Source organism: Stenella coeruleoalba, assembly GCF_951394435.1.
Source record: "Stenella coeruleoalba genome assembly, chromosome: 16".
Taxonomy (NCBI): domain Eukaryota; kingdom Metazoa; phylum Chordata; class Mammalia; order Artiodactyla; family Delphinidae; genus Stenella; species Stenella coeruleoalba.
This window is the reverse complement of record NC_137162.1, coordinates 35,141,319-35,164,532: the sequence shown is the minus strand read 5'-3', so window position 1 is coordinate 35,164,532 and position 23,214 is coordinate 35,141,319. Positions and strand designations below refer to the sequence as shown.

The following is a 23,214-nucleotide window of genomic DNA, read 5'->3' as shown; positions in this document are numbered from 1 at the left end:
TAATCAAAAAGACAGAAAAATCACCAGACTCTCTTGTAAATAGAAATATACAGGATAATTTCAGCTGGTGCTAAATACTATGTAGAAAATAAAACAGGCTAAAAGTAGAAACGGATTGGGTGAGCTACTTTAGATTAGGTAGCCAGGAAAACTCTTTTCTGGAAGTGTTATTTGAATGAGATCTGACTGACCCAAAAAACCAACTTTGTGAAGATATGGAAGGGGCATTCTAGACATGGAAAAGCAAAGCAAAGGCCCTGGGGCAGAAGCAAATATGAAGAATGCCAGGAAGAGAAAGGCTAGACTAGCCAGGGTGGAACGTGACCAGGTCAGACTAGAGCATAGACATCATCCATAGTAGGTAGGCGCAGGTAAAGAGTTTGTGTTTTATGTAAAAAATGAAACCACTGGAAGGTTTTAAGAGGGGTTGGACATGTGACTGACATTCTTAAAAATGTTGTTTCATTTTTTGTGGAAAATGACCAACAGGTAGACAAGAATGGAAAGAGGGAAGCCTGTTGGAGGCAACGTCAACAGTCTAGAGAAGGAGGTTGGTGGCTTGATTAGGGTGGTCACTGAAAGTGGAAAGCAGTGAATGATTCCAGATAGATTGTGTTGAAGGTGGAGCTGACTAAATTTTGCAGATGAATTGAATGTGGGAGGTGAGAGAAGGCAAGGAATCTAGGATTCCTTGTTTTCTTGTGCAACTTGGAGGGATTCTGGTGCCAATTACCTTGGAAGAGTGATGGAGGAACAGTATTCTTGGGGAAAAAAAATCAAGAATTCTGTTCTGGATACATTAGAGACATTAGACCTTCGTTATTTCAGGGTGTGTGTGTGTATGTGTGTGTGTGTGTGTGTGTGTGAGTGTATTTATATTTTTCAGGAACTTACATTTTGGAAAAATAATGAAGTTTAGGAACACTCAAACTATGTTAGACCAACCAGGTGCCCCAATGATTCAAAATAAAGACAGGGAGCGTATCTCACCTGGAAAAGTTACTGAGCTGAGACTAATATATAGGACAGATGGCTCCATCCTTAAAACAAGCGGTTATAGAAGTCACAAAGAAAAGTGATGTATTAAATTGGTTCCTGAGCGTGAACAATGGTGGGCATCCATGGGTGAACCATTTTACAATTGTCGTCACCCGTGTAAATACGACATCTTTCATGCGGAAAATAAATGAAACCGTGCGCATGTCCTTCAGGTTTAAGAAAGGAAACTCTGACCAAATGTGCACGTAGTTAGAGATATCATAGTGATTTCTTTTTCTTTTCTTTTCTTAAAGGAACAGTGCACAGGGCACCTGGGGACTATAGGAGGGTAACTATTGGAGGGACTATGGTATTGCGGCCAAGGGCGTAGACTGTTGAGCCCAAAAACCTGCCACTCCGCCACTCACTGGTGGTATAGCTTGCAAGTTCTGTAACCTCCCTGTGCCTTAGTTATATCATCTGTAAAATAGGGGGACGATATACAGTAGACCCTGTAGTGCCTGCCCCTTCCCTTCCCCAGATTCCCCTTCTCAGCTGCTGGAGTGTTACCAGAAGATGGCATTCACCTATTAGCCCTCTTTGGGCATTGCCATGGCTGAGGAAAACGGTCTCTCCTAAGGTCACACCCCCTTCCACGTGCAGCCCACATCCAATGACTGAGCAAAAAAGAGTATAAAGGCCTGAACCTTCACCCCAATTCAGGGCAGCTGGAAGAGCCTTCCCAGCTCCAGAGCTCCATGTGGGGTTGACTGAAGGCTTCACTGGGCTTCAACCTCAACATCTCACCCTGCCCAATCCTGCTTCCTTCTCTTCCCTTCCCCAAGAGTGGATCCCAAGACCCCTCTCTGAGAAACATTTTGCAATTCTCATCACCCTCACAGAGTCTGCTTCCTAGAGAGCCCAGCCTGTGAGGTAAGAGTACCCTCCTCCTCTTAGGGGGATCCTTAGGAATAAATAAGTCACTATAATAAGGCACTTGAAAGAGCGTGTGCACACAGTAAGTGGAATATAAGCGTTAGATATTGTTATGGAAGTGTTTTCTTATGAGATTATCAATGCCTACAAAACTACAAATAGTTTTCCCCTTTAGCCATAAAAGGTTCATCACAGTGGTTTGAGTTAATTCTCCATAATTGTGTTACATACAAATGAAGTTAACTTGCTTGTTTTAGATGATGAGAGGGAAGAGATGTATTTCTGGCCTATTTGTTGCTACTGAGATCCCCTCATTCCTGATTGTCAGGGGGCATCTCTGTTTTCAAACTGACTATAAACACTTTGTCATTTATACACTGGGGGTTTTTTTTAATGGAGAAAAGGTAGATGTGAATTATATTTTTATTAGGCTGTGATTACATACATCTCCTTGATAGAGACTTCTTCATGCCAGGAATTGGCATTTGCAGGGTCTTCTGAGATGAGGGTCTCATCCTCTGAGATGAGAGGGAACAAATGTCTTGAGCTTAGCCCATTCTGTTCAGACAGAACAGTTGTGATAACCGGGGGGAGGGATGGATATTAAGCTCATTTTGTCACTGCATTTTTTTTCCCTGGTTCATAAGTACTTGATCCTTATGGACTAAAATAGAGATGGAACTTTTCCCATAAAACTGAAGGTTCTAAAACAAGAATAACCAAAGAGCTTCTGTACTTGAAAGCAGTGAATACAAGATCACATATAGCTAAATTTGAAAAACAAATGTTAACCCAAAAATCAGATTATACATTAGATTAAACCACAGTCTAACACATCAGGAGAAAGAAAGAACTGACAAATGCAAGCTGTATGAAAAGTAGAGGCTATGGTGGGTAAGAATTTATCTTTGCTTTACCCATAATTCTTCAAAGAGCATTAGTTGTATAATTTGGTTAAAGCCATGTGTACAACGTATAGAAGAGGTCACTGTATTCTTCTTCCAATTAGAAAGCCAGAAAGTTTGTGATTCCATTTCCCCATATGAGTCTAATATTATTCCCTGATACAAAGCCTGCAGCCTGTGAACAGTTTGGGAAATAATCACCAAAAGAAGTAATCCTCCCGTCCTGTTCAACGGGAGTCCTGAGTTGTTTGCTTCTTATCTACCTGTGTTCATCTGAAGGCCTTTGGCTTGCATGAGACTCCACGCCATTACCCATGGCAGTCGGGGTACACGTCTTCGCTCCAGTGGGCTCCTCGTTTCTCGGCCACAAGTTGAATAAATTGGGAGTGGCTGGCATAAAGCTTGAGTTTATCATTATTGTCCACCCATCCCCCTTTCTTGGCATCGTCGCCAGCTTCCAGAAGAAGATGATCCATTTCCTCCCCTGTTTCATCACGGTAGTTCACAGCCTCTGTCCCCATCCACATGCTATCGTGTTCCAGGGATCATCCACATAGCCTTTACAGACCACAAAGTGTTCCTGGCTGAATAGTTTGTGCAATTGTTTCTTCGACTCCTGTGTTTCTGCTCTGGATTTCTGTAAGGAGTTCATGGCCCCCTCACCAAATTCTCTCTTCATTGTGGTACTAATCTTCTCTCCCAGATCCACCATCCCCCCTGGGATGGCCCATGCCCCACAGTCCTTCCTTTTGATGGCTACAAATTGCAGGATGTTTCTCCCAGAAACAGGGTGGGTAACTGTATTTCCCTTGCTATCCTTTTTCCACCCAGTTAAGATGGGATCTGCAGCATGATTGGGGCCCCAACGCCCCAAAAGCCCTCAGCCAACCAACCCTGGCCGAACTGCAGGATTTCTAGGTCTACCATTTTCAACCTCATACCAACCGTTTCTGGCTCCTTCTCTCAACATGCCCATCCTTTTCATTAAATTTAAGAGAGAAGTTTCTTTCACCCAAAAGAGGGTCTGCCCACCTGGGTCCGGCCAAGCCTGAGCCAGAAGTGTACTCGACAGCCTTGTATTCCGGCCACTCAACCAGCCAGCTCACTTTCCCGTTGGGGACCTGGCTTTGCCCCACTTTAGAGCCAGGGTAAGGCGATGTCCTGGCCTTCTTGTGGGGCGTCTCAGCAGGGCCGTTTGAAACGGACATGAAGCTTGGAGGAAACCCATGTGAGGAAAATGGGCTCTAGCCGGCTGAGATGTTAGGGCAGCTGCTGGGCCTGACTGCCACAGAGGCCAAGGCCACAGAGAGAGACACGGTCGCTAAAGCCTTTGCCAGGCCATTTTTGGCTGCGTTGGGTGAATGCCAGCCATTCACCACCCAGTAGGCTGTAAGGATTTCCATTGCTCTCAGGTGGGGCGCTTCCAGTCGCAAGGGCGGGGCTCCCGACCTTGCCAGTAGGGGGCCAACGGCACAGCTGAGCCGCAGAGGATGAGCGCCTCACCACAAACCCCGCCCAGCGCCCCCTTGGGGCCATTGCTGCGTTTGTACTTCGCTACATTGAAAGGTTTCAACGTCTGGAAGGGATTCTAAAGGGTTGAGAACATTGTTCAAACACCACCAACAAAATCAGCACACAACAAAAGTGCTTTCTTGCTTAGCAGGGTGTTAGTCTTCTGGGTAGACTTAGTTCACTAGTCTAGGACCAGTATCTGTTTGGGAGAAGGCAGAAAGAATGTGTTGGAGGCTCTGGGGGACAAAAGGCTCCTTATTTGGGATGCTCAAAAGCCTGGTGAGGGTGCCCTTGAAGGAGAAAGCTCACTTGGTGCACCCTGCATGGTCCTGGTGAGAAATCCATGAGGTGTGCACACATGGTATGGGGGATGGTTCCAAATCTCAGGCCCATCATTTTACCAGCTGAATGGCTTAGGCAGGTTGCACAAGCTTTATATTCAAAGGAGTAATGGCTACCGCATACCAGGAGCTGTCAAGCACAGAAGATTGTACTGAGGTCTGGACCATATGGCCTCTGCTCTTAAAGGATTCTAGTTGAAGAGGCAGCACATACATTTAAAAATAGAAGTAGGGACTTCCCTGGTGGCGCAGTGGTTAAGAATCCACCTCCCAAGGCAGGCGACACAGGTTCGAGCCCTGGTCCGGGAAGATTCCACATGCCGCAGAGCAACTAAGCCCATGTGTCGCAACTACTGAGCCCGCGTGCTGCAACTACTGAAGCCTGCGTGCCTAGAGCCCGTGCTCCTCAACAAGACAAGCCACCGCAATGAGAAGCCCGCGCACCGCAACAAAGAGTAGCTCCTGCTTGCCACAACTAGAGAAAGCCCATGTGCAGCAATGAAGACCCAATGCAGCCAAAAATAAATAAAAAAAAAAATAGGAGTAACATGGGAAGGGCAGTGCACAGTAATCCTTAAGAGTTGAACACAATCAGGTTCAAATCCCAGCTTTCCCTCCTCAACTGGGATCTTCTTGGGCAAAGTTACTTAAGTTACAAAAGCTCACTTCAGTTTCCTCAAGTGTAAGATGGAAATAGAAATATCTACCTCATAGAATTCTGGTGACAATTAAGTAGGCTGTCACACGTAAAGCTGTACATAACTCGTCCATCATACATATTCAGAAATGCTAGTTGTCATTACTATAGTTATCATTAACTTTTTGACCCTGCACCTTGCAAACTGTAGATTAGAACAGGACAGTTGAAATGATCATGGGAATTGAGTGGCTCACATACAAGATCAGAGTTAAATAAGCTACGATTCACTGTCTGGAAAAATTCAGGCTGAAAAACAACAGCGTCTAGGTCCTGAAATGATATGTGAAGCAGCGGTACAGGCTAAGTCATTATATCTAAGAAAACAAACCCTAGGGAAAGGTCTCTGAACATTTGAAACAGATAGTTTTAGGACAAATGGAGTACTATATACTCTAATTTAAACCCAAAGGATATTTAACATTTCCCAAAATTTGTTCCATATTACACCACTCCTATGAGAAAGATGTTCAAGGAATAAATGATTTGATGGTCAAATATGTTTGGGAAATTCTACATATTTTATCACCCTCCTTTAAGAGTTTAGGATTCATAGAATGTTTTAAAGATCCTGTGAATTCCAGTAGAAACAAATCAACCCAACAGTTTAATTCTGTGTCATCCAGTATTTTCCAAACTACCCGACTAGAGAATGCAATAGCTGGTATTATTTTAAGAACACACTTCCTCAAGTTTAGAAGAGTTTCAAAATACATATGTGTGCTTGGGGGTAGATCTCTAATCCTTTCGAGTTATCATCATCATCATCACTATTGGAAGACAGCTACTGAATATTCACTCATCACCCTCATAAACTGAATGAGCTACGCTTCCGAAAGGCTTGAAACCCAGAAACAGCTGGGACTATAGAGAACACAATGGTAGAAGAGAATTGAAAGCAGACACATATGAGACCTGGTCATCATTAACCATTGTCATCATCGTTGAGAATTTGCTGTGTGCAAAGTACCACTAGAAAAGAAAGATGATCATTAAGGGACATGGTCCCAGCACTGAAACTCATGTCTTCTTATGGCTTCATTTTTTCAATCATGGAATTCCTATTCTTCTGAGCCTCCTGGAAATGTATTAGGAAAACCACTGATATGAAAATTTAAACATTTTGGGAGAAGACACTTGTAAATTCCTCATATTATTATTTCCAGGTATCATAATCTAACTCACAAGAAACGAAAGAAGCAGAAGTATTGGGTCTGGTTCTAGCTTCCCCATCATAGGCTGTGTAGCTCTGCATCCGACCTTGGCTTCCTTGGGTCCTGATTCTTCATATAAAAGGAATCAGATGGCCTCGGTTATCTACAAAAGTCCTTCTGGCTTTAAAATTGTATGATGCCAGGATGTATGAAAATCTCATCATTGGAAGGCCAAGGTCAAATGCTATGAAGCAAAAAGACCAGATGTTCAAATATAAACAACCAGATGCCAGGGGGCAATGACACTTGAGGAAGGCAAGGGAGCAAGGAAGGCATGGTGTGTCAAGTAAATTCAGAATTAGACTGGACCAAGTAAGAGTTGATGGAGCACCTGGTAAGGAACATCAAAACCAGTAATGAGGGATTTGTTTTGCTTTTAGCATCATCAAAGGGAAGAAGACTTAAATCAGACCATTTGATGATCACAGTGCAAAAGGTGCCCTAAGGGAAGAAAATGAAATACTAAAATAGAGACCAAAAGAATTATTGGTTGGGAAACCACTGGGGAGATTCTCTTTCCTAAATTGTCTTCTGAGGCAGAAAAACAAACAGAGCTAGACAGAGAGAATGTTCTGGTCCCATCCACGAGAAAGCCCTAAAGGAACTCTAAGCACAATCAGAGAACAAACCTTTGACCTGTCACTTTGAACTATTCCTGGACTAGAGATTGCATGTGTGATTCCCATTTTATCAAGAATATTATGGGGACGGGGAAGACCAGGGTGATTACAGGGCCCTAGCAGTGCAAGAATCCCTGATCATCCTTCCAACCTCTCTTTGGGAAGCAGAAACAAGTGGTACCAAGGCAACTGGATTATCATGAATTACCCACCTCTTCCCAAAGTGATGCTAAGGCTCAACTTCTGAAAGAAATCTGGAAGGAAGGCAGAGAAAAGGGTTTCTCCTCTCTTTAAAGTGATGATACTCATAAGAAATAACAACAATAAAATAACTATCATTTACTAAGTGATTTCTGTGTACCAGTCTGTGGCTTACAGGTTCGCCCAGGTTTGACTGCCCAGTTTTGAATCCTGGTTCAGCCTCTTCTTGGCTTGTTGATCTTGGGAAAGTTTCTGAACTCCTTTGGACGTTAGTTTTCTCATCTAGGAATAATAATGGAATCTATGTTAAAGGGTCAATGTGATATAATTCATTTAAAGAGCTTGGAATAATGCCTGACCCATAGTAAAACCTCAACAAATAGTACCTATTACAATGATTATTATTAATTACTTTACATTTATTATCTTACCTAATTCTCAAACAACCCTATGAGTTAGGCACATATACTAATAAGATCACCAATTAACAGACTGAGGACATGGCAGTTCACAGAAGTTAAATAACTTGCCTAAAGTCACACAGCTAGTTACTGGTATATGTTTCAGAATTGGAAAAGCTTGACAATAATAAACTTGTATTTCACTGATAGTATAAATGCATGTTGGATTTGACTTTATATGGCAAAATGTCACCACTTTATTATACCTATTAAAAAAGTTAAGTTATATTAAATGGTTCTGCTAGGTTCACTCGGTATAAGAGGAAGAGATTGGCGAGAGACAATGAAACCATTAGCAACCTATTGTAGTGACACAATTGTAAAGAGAAAATGCCCTGAATCATGGGCCAGTTCAGACTAGAAAAACAAGTCAGAGATATCCTGACGTGGAAGGGGGAGGCCTGAAGAGAAGGAAGAGTCAAAGACCACCCATTTTAATCTTAAAGGGCCCAAAGGATGGTGGCAACAGGTAGAAACAGGGAAGTCAGGAGGACAGTTCGCATGCGGAGTTCGCTTTTAGATGGACAGAGCATGGGGTGATGGCTGGGAATTCGAGATTCTGCCACTGACATCTCTGTGCCTTAGTTTCCTCTCCTACAAAATGAGGAGTTGATCTAGAATTAATCCTTTGGATTCCTTCCAGCTTCCTAGAGGATGCATGTAAATGAAATAGAGGAAGTGGAAGAAAGATATTGGGGCTTAAAAAGTCAGTGAGTGCTCAAGGTATTAGGTCATTAGTCTGGCTTTGATGTAAAAGAGGACAATGGGACAATGATTGACATTTTTAAGATTAAAGAAAACTGTGCCTTTTAAGAAATTACTTAGGTGGGATAATTAATACAGTCTTATCTAGAATGGAGGCTGTCTCCAAATTAACCCAAGAAATCTAAACTAAAATGTATAAGAATCAAAGTCAAGTAGCCTTTATTTGTCAGAGAGATAAACTTCAGTTTGCGTGGTGTGATGTGAAGGTGTTACGAAAGTCCAGCTGCCCCAAAAATATCCTTCTGATCCTCTTAAAATGTTGCCTGGATTTCCACCATTAAAATAAATCCCTTTGAATGTGGTTTGTCTTGTAAAATGCACATTTATTTCACATTCAGCTGTTGTCATGCTTTCTGGTGAATTAGTGAAGCAGGCTGACAACTAGCTAAGGACAACCAACCGAGGAGACAAAGCTTTGGAGGAGGAGGTGGAAGGGATCCTTTTGATATGTGTGGCATTGCTCACATCAGTCAGTTCAACGATGTGTGGGCTCCTATTGTGCCCAGGTCCTGAGCTGTGTTCCAGAGGTGAAAAGGTTAGTAGATTGTGGTTCATTGCATCAAGATTCTTACAGTCCAGAGAGTGGGCTGCATGAAGGTCACGGAGCTGGGGAGTTTTGAAAAGCGGGACCAGAGACTCAGAAAGGAAAGGTGGAAGGACAAAGAAGATTCTCTACCATCACAGTCTCATTGAAGGATTGGACACTTGATTCAAGGAAGGCTTTTTCTTGATCTCAGTGAGTTCCCCTAAGGAACCACCAAAATTTAAACTGGCGGGTTTGATACTCCATTGGCTGCAGAATGACAGATCATTCCAACTCCTTTAATTCGATGATTTTTTTGGTCCTTTGAAATTTAAATTAGTAAAATTTGACTCTATCAGAACTTGTCAGCTATATTGTTGACTATGAAACACACGTCCATTGCTATTTTTCATGTCCCTCTCCTCTTGTGGAACTTCACATATGCAGGACTGACCGCACAGTGGGATTGCTGAGGCTGGTGGAAATGTAGAGGATTGGGAGCTAGAAGGATAACTGAGCACTTCTTTAAACAGCAGACCAGAGGAGCACCACAGTCTCATAGATGGCATTCAACAAGCACCCTGAGACATAACTTCTAGTAATGGAGAGGATATTCAACTACGGCTTGAAAGGTTTGGGGGACCAGTTCTGGCTCTGGTGTTTGCGAGCTGAATAACTGTAGGAAAACGTTACAATACTCACCTATATTTATTGAAGACAGACTATATGACAGGTACTGTGCTATGTGTTTTACTTATAAAAACATTTAATTCTTACAACAACCCACTGAGGTAGGTTCTATCATGTTTCCTGTTTTATACGTGAGGAAACTTAAACACAGATAACTTCAGGATCATATTACCTAACATTTGTCAAAGCAGGGATTTGAATACAGGTAGTCAAACTCTAACGCCCGTGGTTAACTACTATGATACTCTAGTTACCTAAGTCTTTGAGGCCTCAGTTCCCTTAAAAATGGACATGTTGGGTCAGACAATGTCTAGATTTCTTTCTGGCTTTAAAATGTTATGATTCCAATTATATGAATTATACCTGTACTTAATATACTTAGGGTTAATCTCTGTTTCTGAGTGGTCTGTCTTAGAGAACTGAGCTCCAAAGACAAATTTCTGAAATCTGGTCTTATCTCCTAGCCATCTCTTGTGTTTCATTAGAGTTGGACCATATTATTCGCTGCTCCACCAAGAATGTCCTTCCTCAATCTCCATCTACTGAAATTCTATCCAGCCTTCAAAAACCAACTGAAATGCCACCTCTTTCAAGTAGCCATTCTCAGTCTTTGGAGATTTAGACTGGAGGTGTATTAGACTGTTGGGGGTTGGGATCTAGAAAAAATATTTGTGTTAATGAAAGGAAAAGAAGTAGGATAAGGAGGAGAAAGGGTGGAGGGAAACACTTGGAGATGAGGAAGGTTAAGAGGACCATCAGTAGTGTCGTTGGTGACCCACACCAGCAAACCCTTTCCTGAGATGCACAATCATGAAGCCACCGAAGTGCTATTCAATGATGCCTAGCTACTAGGTGTGAGGTGAGGATTAAAATGAGATAACATAGGTGAAATAGTGTCTAGAGAGGCAACAGTGTGATAGTTCCGAATTCCGTTACTTGCATAGGAACTTGCTCATCTCCTTCATGCTGAAGAAGGCTGCCCTCCTGCCCAGAAAGGAGTAGGACAAGCAGAGGTGGGACGGGACTCAGTGGGGAAAAAAGAGGTCAGGAGGAGGTATATGGGAACACAAGGAGAAAAATGAGAGCCAGAGATAGAGAAGTAAGAGAGAAAAAGTAAACATACAGGAGTCATGGGAGAGAAGAGGATGGAAGGAGAAGTGGAAGCAAAAGGGCAAAGAGAAAAAGAAAGAGGAAGGGAGTTCTGGGGTTTGGAAAGAAAAGGTTTGTGCTGCGCTGGCAAAACCCAACCCCCAGAGGAAGAGTCCTGGAGGTAAGCAAGTGAAGCACCCAAGTCCAGAGCGCTCTCACATTCCTTCTCGTTTCTCTGTTCTCATCTGTTATTGGAGGGGTTCTAACCCCTGCCCTCTGCTGCTTTCTACCACTGGGTGGTCCTGGAAGGTGAGAGGAAGGAAGGGGCCAGGGGATTCCTTCACTCTCTCTGCTTTGGGAGGCATCTCCAGCAGTAGTTGCACTTCCTTCATGGCTCCAGCTCCCACTGGACAAGGCTTCATGGTTCTGGCAGCCTCCTCCCTTTGCCCCTTCAGCCCTAGGGGAGGAGATGTACCCAGCAGTTGCTAATCTCAGGGTTGCCTCACTTTCTCCTGGTTGTAATTCTAGTTCTTTCAACAGCTTTGTAACTAATGCACTGCATTAAATTATCACTATTGAAGTACCTGGAAAAGAAAACTTTACTTTCAGTTGTATTCACCCTTGGAGTTCAAAGACAGCTGTCTCAGGGAAAGCCATGCATTTCGTGAGAGAAAGAAATCCAGCCAACCCAAGAGTTACGAAGGGTCAGGGGCCAATTCTCCAGTGTTTGATTAGAGAGTGATGAATCCACAGTGGCTGCCAGAGTTGAGGAACTCTAGCCAGGGAATTATCTGTAAAATGACTGGGTTTGTGGCCATTCGTGTCCATTCCTTCATGACTTACTGTACTCACTTTGATCACCTTGAGCCTCAGTATAAGGAACATCTCAGTTTTATTCCTCCAAGGGTTATTAAGTGCCCATGAGGAGTATAGAGGGCACGTAGCTAGGTGTGGTGAGGCGGAGACACAGAGACATATTGGGAGGACATTCTCAGTTTTTGGAAGTGTTTGCGTTTTGCAAGATAAGGTTTGTGGATGGTCTATCAAGAGACCCTTTTGATACTCTCGTTTTTGCAGTTGCAGCAGAGCTGCAGACACTCAATTTTATTCTTCAGGCGTTCATCTCTCCCATCCTCAGAGCCCTGTTAAAACCAGGTTCCTGTTCTTAGGAATTCACAGCCTAGTGGGGACACAGAGTTGGGCACACGACTGACCCTCAGGCCAGGCTGATGGCAGCCACAAGGGAGGATTCTGCACAGGGTTCGGGGAGGCTGCACAGAGATGGTGGACAAGTTGAGTCTATTAAAGTTTGACAGGTCGAGGGGGCTACGGGTCTTCTGGCAGAGAACAGAGCAGGATCAAAGTCAATTGTGAAAGAACAGGGGCATCTGAGGTGTTGTCTGTAGACAAGGGTTTTGGGGGTGAGGGTTGGTCACTGGAAAAGAGGCTGAAAGGTGGAGGCCCAGCTATGGAAGGCTCTGAGACTAAGGAGTTGGGGTTTGAGGCAACGGGAGTCATCGGAGGATCTTGAGCATCATGTGGCAAGGTCAATTCTGGGATGGCAACTTTGAATTCTGCGCGGAGGACGGATTTACACGCAGAGAAGCTGGAGACAGGCGAAGGAACTGAGAGGTCTCAGAGATGGCTCATACATGGGAAGCCTCAGCTTGACCATCACCAAAGGGGCATGTTAACCTCAATTGAGCGGCTTTTCTCTCCACCAAGGGCAAGCGTCCTCCGTGTGTGTGTGTGTGTGTGTGTGTGTGTGTGTGTGTGTGTGTGTTGGCGGGGGAGGGGGAGGGGGGAGGGGGGAGGGGAAGGGGTGGGTGGGGGGTTCCTTCTACGGCTGGAAGATACGAGGACTCCAGCCTCCGAAGTTTCGAATTTCTCCTTGCCAAGGTCGGGCCCCTACAGGTGGGCGCTTTCGAGCCCCGGGCCAACGTGCGGGCCCCGCGCCCGGCTGCCGCCGCGGCTCGTCCCCTCCAGGCCCGGACGCCGCCGCGGGCCGTGCCGGGTAGGGCGCTCCGGGAGCTGCGCGGCTGCTGCTCGAGGAGGCCTGGCGGGCGGCGGCGAGAGGCTGTGCCCCAGTTTGTGTCCAATCAGGGAGTGCGGGCTGTGCCCCGAGCCGGGCAGCAATGCGTAAACAAACCCACGGCAACTCCTCCGCCCCCTCGGCGCGCTCGCCCCGCGCCCGCCGCCGCCGCCGCCGCCGCCGCCGCCGGCTCTGCTCGCCTAGCGCCCGCCCGCCGGGCCGCCCCCCCCACCGCCCCGCCCGCGGCCCCGCCCCACCCCCGCCGGCGCGGGCGCCCTCACCTACCGCCCCACGCGCGCGCGCTCGCGCACCACGCGCCCCGCGCGGCCCGCCCGGCTCGTGGCCTCCCGAGAGCAAGGTAAGGGCGATGCGCTGGGACCCGGGCGGTTTCCCCGCCCGGCGTGGCCGGGGGAAGTTTCTGGCGTCGCCGTATTCCGCTGGGCCGGGAGGAGGCCCCCGGCGGCAGGGGAGCCCAGTGAGCGGGAGGGGGCCGCCAGACGCCTGGGGGTCACAAGTTGCCTAACCTGCCATCGGGGCGGGCCGGCGGGCTGCGCGGCGGGGCGGGCGTCGCGCCGAGAGGGGCTGGAAGCGCGGCGGGCGAGGGGAGGGCCCCGAGGAACTTTCTCCTCCCCGGAGGGGCTCCTGCCAGCCCCGGCCGCGGCCCGGCCGCCGGAGCGGCTGGCTCCCCGGCTGGAGGGAGCCCGTGAAACGTGTTTGAAGAAGCTGACGCAGTTTGTGACGCTCGCGGCTTCCTGACGGGGACCGGCAGCGGCAGCGCCTTCTCCGAGGAGGGACGAGCCGAGGCGGCGCTCGGGCCCTTCCCCCCGCCCGGAGCCGCGCTCCCCGGCGCCTAGTTGGGGGGCTGGGGGCTCGGGGCGCGAGCATCCAGTGGAGGCCGGGAGTCGGGCCCCGGCAGCGCGCGTCGCTTCCGTTTTGATTAGCTCGGGTTATTATATAAGATGTCACGGAGAGGAAAGGGGCGAGCGGGCGGCGCGTTGGCCTTCCGCGAGGGGCGGGGAGGGGCGGGAGTCAGGGCGAGCGGGGACCCACCTGTGCGCCCTCCTCGCCCCCTGCGGGTGTTGCCCGCGCGCCTGCCGGGGACGGGGAGGTGCGGGGCGGCGGCCGGGTGGACCGACGTGCCCGCAGCTCCCCTCCCGGCCCCGGGAACATTCGGGCAGCGGCCGAAACGTGCTGTTTCTTCTCCGCCGCCTTGCCTGGGTCTACTCGTTTCTGGCTCCGGGCGTTTGTACTTTGAAACATTTGTTTAATATTAAAGAAGCTGCGTGTGCGGCCGTCCTAGTGCGCTCGGAACGTGTGGCCGTGGGCTCCGGGGCGGTTAATGAATCATCGCCCCGCAGACCGGGCGCCGATGATTCCTGCGGGGTCCACCCCGCGCATACTCCCGGTGTGCCTCTGACCCAGGGACGGCGACCCTTCCTCGGCGGTGACGCCTTGGAGGGCCGCGGGAGAGGGAATGCAAAAGGGCGGCGGCTTATTTTTCCCCCTCCTCCCGCAATTTGGGGGAACTTTGGGGGTGGCAGAGTCCCCACATTTCCCGAGGCTTGTTTCCCGTTGTTAGAAGAGTTAACAAGATTCCACCTGGCTGTGTTGATGAGTCGGTGGAGGAGCGCTGATTCGCTGCAGGGTTGGATCGTCTCTCATTCAGAATCTGGATGGCTCTGAAGGAATCCTTCTAGTAATTGCCTCTACTTAAGTACCAATAAAGTAATCAGCAAAAAGTTTAAAAGTTAGTGGATCTTAAAAGAAAAATCAGTGGCTCCTAAGTAGAGGAGTTCTACTTAAAGGTTTAGGTTTGAGGATTTGTTTTTGTTTTGTTTTAATAAGCCAAATCCTAAAAGGAACCTAGTTTGCCAGAAATTAAGAACTTTTGACCACTGTGACCACCCTTGAAGACTCACCTTGACTCGTTCCCACCATACCCCACACTTGTAGGATTAAGAATAAAGTTTTCTCATCATGTAGGACTCACCTCAAATGGCATCTACTCAGCAAGGCCCTCTTGATCACCTTAAGTAACATCTCACCCCAGGGACCACCCCCAGTCCTATTTTATTTTCTTCATAGCACTTAATCGCTATCTGAAAGGATTTTCTTGGGTGTTCTTTAAGTCCTGCCCCTCTGTACTAGAAGGTAAGCTCTACTCTGGCAGGAATTTTTGCCTGATTTGTTCATTGCTGTAACTCTAACACCTAGAACAGTGCCTGGCATATTAGGCAGTCAGGATTTGTTGACTAGTGAATGAATGAATTTCTTTTTCCTATTTCTTGGTGGGACTATCTTTGACAGTTGAAATTTACTGCCTTGCGTGGGCAAGACACTAAGATGGTGCAGTTCTAATTTCTTCCAGTTTTCTTTTGATTGATTCATTTCCTCCTCTATGCTGTTAACTTACAGCACAAGATGGGTTTGAGCATCATATCCTAAGATGCTGAGTACAAGGCATGTGGAGCCTTGTCGAGAGAAAGGGTGTTGGCTGTATAAGTTAATGGATGATTAAAAATATTATCTGTGCTAGTTGAAAAAAAAAAGGTACAGGATATTGAAAGGGAATCGGCAAAGTCAGATTCCCACAGTGCTATATGTTTCCACTTGTATTTGAAATACTGATATTTCTATATTCCTCTCCATCGCCTGCACACCAACCTCAAATTGAGCTGCAGTTTGGGAAGGTCCATAGTAGGTAGCATTTACTATGAAGTATTAATTTAACTAAACAAATACAAGATATACATCTCTGCAGTGGCCTTAACTCTGTTGTTGTTAGTGTCAACGGCTTAACTCCATAGAAGAGTAGATAGAAGGAGTTATTTTAAATTATATTTTAATTTTAACATCTTAAATGAATCGTAAAGAATTAAGTTAAAACTATGTCAGTAATATAATGGAAGAAGGATTAGAAGGTCGTGCTTCATACTACCTCCTCTGAGGATAAATTTTAGTAAACTTTTTTATTATAAATAACAAACTTTGGAGGCGTATTAGTTGGCTTTATACTTGTAGGAATATTTTCAGAACTCAGTGCCTCCAAAGTCACTGCCAAAGAAGAGTGTTCCCTTTCCATAGCAGTAGCTGTGAGCACTTTCAGAAGTGTAATCTCAAGAGTGAGCTCAGACATAATACAGGTTGAAAGCTAAATGGGACCTTGAAATTGGTTGGCATATTTCATCCCTTTTTATCAGACCCTTTACTGAGGTAACTAAGGCACAGTGAGATGACTTGCCCGGTGTGCAGGTCTAGGATTAGAACCAAGGGTTCTGACTTCTTGTTGGAAGTCGTCAAATCAGCCAGAGCTCCTATAGTTGGGGAACGAGTGGTCGCTATGGTTAGTCGACTGTCCGCCTCTTGCCGGTGAACTCTCAGGGAGTGAAATGAGGTCGTATTCAACTTTGTAGCCTTTGATGTGCCTTGGACATCTAGGGGCTCAACACATAGTTGTTGGGTGTAGTTGGACAAACGTATTTTAAGTTGAAAATATATTTAAGAATTGAGAAACCAGAAAAACATATCTCTTTTCCAGAATGAAGATGTTTTTGATAAGAAAGTCAGAGTGTTGGCAGTAATTAACCTTAGAACTTCTATAGTAATGAGGTTGCTGTTTAATTTTCACGCCTCCAGAATTTCAAATAAAATGGCTTACAACTTGTAAGTGTGTGCACTTGCTTAGGTGGCATAATTATTCACTGAAGAAACAATCGGAGGCTGTTTCAGGACACCTGGTAGGTCTTGCCTTTGCCATGGTGTCCAATTAGAAAAGCCTAGACTGTACAGCCAGATAGAATAGGGACCTAAGCTCAGCTCTGCCCCTAACAAGCAGGGCTCTCTGTAGCAAGTTACTTAACTTTTTTGAGCATTCTCTTGTCTCTGAATGGGGGTAATACCACCTGCCTTGAAGGATTGTTGTGACGCTGGGGTAAGGTACAGAAAGTGCCTTGTGTATACTAGGCCGTTAATAAATGGCAACAGTTATATTATGATTTCTGATTTAAGAGACCAGGGGAGCAGCTTAATTTCTTAAAGCTTCAGTTTTATCAGCTGGAGGATTGGTGATTGGCATGGAAGGAGGGAAATTAAATGATCTCTAAGATCTTATCTAACTGTATAGTTTAAGGAACTGATAAAGAATGCAGAGTTCTACAGTTTTAGTTGAAATGATTCATATATCCTTGATCTAACGAGCAACTGCAAAAATGGTTAATTTCTAGACCTTCCTAAGAATTTGGCTTAATTAGCTTTGGTGATACTAAGTACATCTTCATTATTTTATATGCTATATGGTGGATACAGAGTTAACTTGAATATATCAACCTCTCATTCAGCTTACTGTATATAAGGCAGTATAAGGAGTATATGGGTTAATCAGACATAGGTACCCTTTCTTTGAGAGGCTTAGGAGGCATGTAGGGAGCATAAGACAGGTGACCAAAGGTTTTATTATATGGAGGCGCTGTTATAGAGGCATAAAGAAAATGTTTTCTTTGCTTTCCGTTTTCTGTTTTTGGCCGCGCCGGGTGGCATGCGGGATCTTAGTTCCCCCACCAGGGATCGAAGCGTGCCCCCTGCATTGGGAGCACAGAGTCTTCATCACGGACCGACCGCCAGGGAAGTCCCAAGAAAATGCTTTGTGATTTCAAGGAAGGAACACACTATTTCTAGGCAGAAAAATTGGGGAAGGTTTAGTTAAGGGATCTTGAGCTTTAAAGAACTGGTGGAACTTAAGCTGGCAGAGATGTAGGGCTCAGCCTGTGCTAAGACTTGAAGGAAAGAGTATATGAGCATATCCAGGATGGAGAGGAGTGTGGTTAAGCTGTAGGGTGAGGAGCCTGGAGGCAGGATAGTGGGACGGCACGCCGCCTGGCAGCGTTAGGACCATATTGTGGGCATCTTGAGCACTGGGCTAAGGAACCTGTTTAGTAGGCAGTAGATAACTATCAAAGGTAGTTTGAGTGGGGGACTTAAAGCTATGCTTCAAGAAGATTAATCTGTATTGGGGGAGTCATGGATAATCCCATTTTGAAAGCTATTAAAATAGTTCCTGGGAGAGAAGGAGTGAGAACCTAAATTAGAGTGGGGGCAGTTGGGTGGGTGAGACCCTGTAGAAATAGTAAATGCAGCAGGACTTGTTGGCTAACTGGATGAGGGAATTGAGGGAGAAGTCAGAGACTGAAGCTGAGTGACTTTGGATGGTGATGGCAGAAATGGAAATCGTCGGAAAGGCCACTAGTAAAGCACCTGTAAGTAGTATGCAATCAGTAAGTATTTGTCTAGTTAATGGAAGTTTGGATTTGGATGTGTTAATTTCTTTGTGCCTATGAAGCTATCCAAATGGATGGCAGCCATTTAAAACAGAGATGGATTTGAGGGCATCCTTATGAGGGGGGATGGTGAAGCTGTGAGAAGGGTTCAAAGTATGGGTGAGAAGAGTAAAAGACCAGGGCAGAGTCGGAAAAACCATGTTTGTGGGCTTGGAGCGAGACAGAAAGAAGCTGACAGGATGCCGAGAGGAAAGAAGCTGGAAGAGAACAAGGAAAAGGTAGGGTAAAGAAAGGGGAGGAAAGAGAATTTAGACGGGACAAGTAGCAGTGTCGAGGCACTGAGATTGAAGACTGAGAAAAGGTCATTAGATTTGTCAGTGAGACCATTGTCAGTAGCCTTTGAGCATCAGGGGTAGTTGGGCAGTGGAGATGGAAGTCAGCCAGGTACCTGAGAGGTGCCTGAGCAGGAAGGAAGCGGAGAGAGTAAGTATAAGTGAGGATTGGTCTGTGAAAATTGGAGAGGACTGTAACTTGAGGTGATGAGAGGGCCAGGGAGCCAGTCTTAAAACCAAACCGTGAGAAAGGCCCGAGAGTGTTGTGGGCCGAGTGGTTGTCAGTGGAGAGGAAGAGGCTGAGGATCTGGAGAGGGAGCGGGAGGGCGGTTCGCGCGCCAGGTCAGTGCTCCTCAAGTAGGAGGCACGGGAGCTGGATAAGGTGGCCACACGTCCGATTGCCCAGGACAGTCTCCGTTCACACCTGTTACCCCAGCTCACTTATAGGATAACAAATAACGCCTGTTTTTATTCTAAAACAAAGTCCCTTTTCTAATACTAAATCATTTGATCATGACAAAGATAGTTATTCGTGGAAAAACAGATGTGACATGGAGGGAAGAAGATTAAATGAAGGCAAAAAGGAACAGATTTAGAGAGGAAAGTTGGAAGCTGGGAGGGAGTGTGACTGCATTTTAAATGGGTTGGTTCCCCTTTTTAAGAAGGAAAGAAAAACGGAGGAGGCCAGTTCTGTTTGCTGAGAGGACGTTGAGAGTGAGAGGCAAAGCTGGGAGGTGGAGGAGAGGGGGAAAGGTTTGGAGTAGCTGTGGGTATGAGTGTGATGAGAGCCAAAGGTGATAAGGGCCTGACAGGTCGCACAGATGCCTTAGCCTTGTGATAGAACGAGTCATGCCTGTATTTACGACTTTTCCAGCAATACTGAGAAAATTGGAAGTGGAGATGGTGTGAGTATCGTTGAAACTGCCAACTCCATATGGGTCCCGGGTTGAGTAGGAAGGCAAGTGAAACTAGTGTTGATGGGCTGGGAGAATGAGCAGGAGATGTGAGATTAGACTGTGTAGTGGCTGGTTGGGCAAGAACGAAGGAAAGGGAGAAATGGGAGTGTGGAGGGGAGTCCTGGGGCTGGTGGCCAAGGGCCTGAGGGACTTCTTGAGTAGCTTATCATGATGGAGGGATCAGTAATGCGCAGTGATGTGAATTCAAAGTCTGGCTGAACCTGGGAATGGTGAAACGACATCAGCATGAGGTAGAAGCTCATTGATCTTCAGGAACTATGAGGCCAGGGTGTCAGATGATTATTATGTATATCAGTATCAATAGCTGTTGTAAAAATTCTGGAATACATTTATTAAAGCCTTTCTGAGCTTTTAGTCTGTAGAGTTGGAGAGTACCCTAAAAGAGGGAAGTTATTCCTTCATTTAAAAGATGAGGAAGCTAAAGTCTCTTAAAGGCTTTCTAGGAAAATTGAGACCTGCCCCAGACTGCAGATGTATGTGGCAGAGCTGTCTCTGGAAAGAACCGGAATCCCTGAATTTCAGTTCAGTATTGCCCTCCACGACAGAAGAAGTAATTAAAGTATCCACTGAACAAAGTTTTACAATGTGTCCTCACCACACGGCCTGCCTACTGCTTGTAGAGCACCAGTGTTTGTGGGCACAGAAAGCCACTGAGGAGAGCTGTGGAGTCGTGTCCACGTGCTCTGACTTCTAACCGAAAGGCAGGTGATGGCGTCTTTGAGGAGGACACATGAAAAGCACCCCTTCTTCCCCACTAATTAAAAAATAGATAAGAAGCAGCAGGTTGTCAAAAAATTAACTTCGTTATTGATGCAGCCTAGGCTGGAAGACACAGCTTGGTGTGAACCCACATTGGTCCTGTGCACCTTCTACACCCTAGGCTAGACTTTGAAACTGCCTACTGGATGGAAAGTTTGAGGCTGCAGAGCAGAAATACCCAGGTTTCTGCCTTTCACTGTTCAGACAGAGAAAGAGAAAAGAGGCCAAATCTCTCATGCCAAGTATCTTTGATAGAAAAACTCCATCCATTTGTAAACTGAGAAACAGGCCCATGGCTGTCACACACCAAGCAAATAAATTGCTCCTCCTCTGTGGGGAGAGTATGGTGCAGGGCAAGAAGACAGGCGTGGATAGGGAATATCCCCCTTTTGGAAACCCTGTGAGTGGCAGAGAGGCATTTGTTCCCCTTGCAACAGGTTATAGACCACTCTTAACCTTTGTGTTTGTGTTTGAATTAGACTGACTTCTGAGGCAGCAGGTGCATTTTTATGTTAACTAGGAGTGAGTGAAATGACTCAGAAGGTTTGAGCATATTCCTTAGTTCATCGATTTCATAGAAATGTCTAGTTGTTTTCTCATTCCTCTCTGGGGAATCTCAGGAAGCTCACAGATATCATCGCAGAGACCACCAGCTTTGATATCCTGTTTCTGAATCCAGAACTTTAGAAAAGTGGAAAGTTCTTTCTCCTCATAACATGTTTAAGGAGCCTTTCATTGGACATACGGCACTTGGAATTTGTCCTGATTCTGTCACTGTTAGTGACCTTACTAATTAACTATTACGTGCCTCAGTTTCCTCATCTACAGCATGGGAGAACATAATGCCTGTTCTGTTTCCCAGGTATTTGATGTGAAAGCTCTTTGCAAATAAATAGTGTCATGCAAATAAAAGATATCAATATCACCATATGGTATACAAGGTAAATTTTGAAGTTTAAGAACTTTTTAAAAATAAAATGTTTCAAATAAAACAACTAAGATGACTATTGAAATTTGATGGGACCCTGGTTTAGGCACTGAAGGTAAGTCATGATAACTTTTCTCCCTTTATCCATGTCAGTGTGTATAACAGTTCTGGCCAAGTGTGATTAAAGCACTGTGTTTCATGACAAATGAAAAATTTGCCTTTTTATCTGTTTCTCTTTTAACTGTTAAAAAGGTCTTTTTTTTTTTACTATAAAATATAACACGTATATAACTTTTGAAATGTAAATGTATAGTTCAATGAATTATTAAAAAGTGAACATCCATGAACCTACCTCCCAGCTCAAGAAATGGGACAGTTTCACTCCCCACCCCTACCCACCATAGGAGTCTTTTTTCTTTGTTAGATGCTTGCTTTTCTTTTCAGGGAAGTTTTGAGTAGTAGCAGGAGGCAATTATAAATATTGACAGGTCCAGAATATGTGCTTCTTTGAGTGGAATTAGATCAAAGGTGTAATATTAGTGTTTTACTCTGTAGTTATTTCTTATAACTATGAATTCAGTGTTTCGGACAAGTCCTGGGTTTTCAGCCTTAAAGATCAAAATCTTCAGGCTTAGAGCCTTCAGATTTGAATGGGAGTGAAAAAGTTGTGATCCTTTGGATGTGAGAAAATTCATGCGTAATTATTTGTTCTGATCATCCCTCCTTTGCCTGTTTTTAGAAGCAAAATAACTAAGACTGCAGCGTTGATGATGACTTCGTACAGTAGTCAAAGGTCTTCTTGGAAATACTTGAACATTATCAAGGCAAATACCTTTCAGCTCAGGCCACCATAGGCTAGATTTGAAGTCGCAAGAAGGAGTCAATGAAAACAGCTTTACTGCATGAAAACAACCTGTATTTTCTTCAATTATAATCTAGTGTTCTAAATTCTACCATCTTTTAAGGCTTAATTAATGAGTCAATAAACCAGAAGTATTTTGTGGTATCCAGAAAAGGATTCTGTTTTGTTTTTTATGCTTTTATGATTAAGACAGAAAATGATGGTAAACATTAAAAGAATTGGGAAAGTATCTTAGCTAATCAGATGCATCAATTAAAAACAGAAAAGGTGTAAATGTTTCAAAAATTGATAAGGAAAAAAAACTGATAAGGAAAGGATCATCTTTTGGGGGCAGTTTCTGTGGTTGTAAGATTGAGTTATTGGGATTCAGAAATTTGGTGGACTGGACCTGTGTTTACTGTCTGTCCCTCCTGAAGCACCACTATAGTGATGGTAAACAAGAGATGGGAGACACCAACACATTTTTGGAGGATGAACAGCAGACAGACCTGTGGCAACTGACTTAGTGTAGTGGAAAAAGTTGATACCTAGGTGCCCTTAAAGGAGATTGGGAATAGATACTGGGAAGAAACAGCCAATTTATCCCTCAGAATCCCAGAAAGGCTCTGGAATTAGAGGCTCTGGAATAGGGCATGGGGCTGAAAATAAGGGATTGATTAAGAGTTCATAAAAGGAACTAGACTCTCAGTTCACTTTCCCCATCCCATATAGCAAGAGGAAGTCCTGGACATTTTTTCTCTGGAGAAATTGAAATATATTAACAGTTCTGGATTTAGGGATAGCAGAAAAAAAGAAAAAAGAGGGTAAGGGTGAAATTCTGAACTGAAAACAGAGGAATTTAATGAAATTATGCATACCAAACAGTGAGACCTGGTGTGTTCTTTTTAACCCACCCACAATCCTAGGATAGCCAGGTAATCACCAACCCAGGCAGCATATTGAGGAACTCTTTTCTGGGCAAAGTGAACAGCCCTAGAGAAAAGATCTACAGATACTGATATATGAGGTCCCACAATGAGAAAACTGACTTACTATCGATTCTTCCTATGGTGAACCCTCAGCAACAACCCAACTCCCCCTATTCTGTGAACATGGAACTTGCAATAAGGTATTTAGTAC

General features: G+C 45.1%; 1 protein-coding gene and 1 pseudogene across 3 annotated transcripts in view; one reads left to right on the top strand and one right to left on the bottom strand.

Annotated features, from left to right (window-relative positions):
- Positions 1-3,127: 3,127 nt before the first annotated feature.
- On the bottom strand, positions 3,128-4,027 carry LOC307175457 (ADP-ribose pyrophosphatase, mitochondrial-like; annotated as a pseudogene). The gene has a single exon. The product of its transcript is annotated as an ADP-ribose pyrophosphatase, mitochondrial-like (transcript).
- Positions 4,028-13,193: 9,166 nt separating this feature from the next.
- Positions 13,194-23,214, top strand: part of PCGF5 (polycomb group ring finger 5) — a 114,431-nt gene continuing 104,410 nt past the window's right edge. For both annotated transcript variants that reach the window (XM_079900086.1, XM_079900085.1), the window contains exon 1: positions 13,194-13,322. The gene's annotated coding sequence lies outside the window, so the exon portion shown is untranslated. The remainder of the gene's footprint in view (positions 13,323-23,214) is intronic.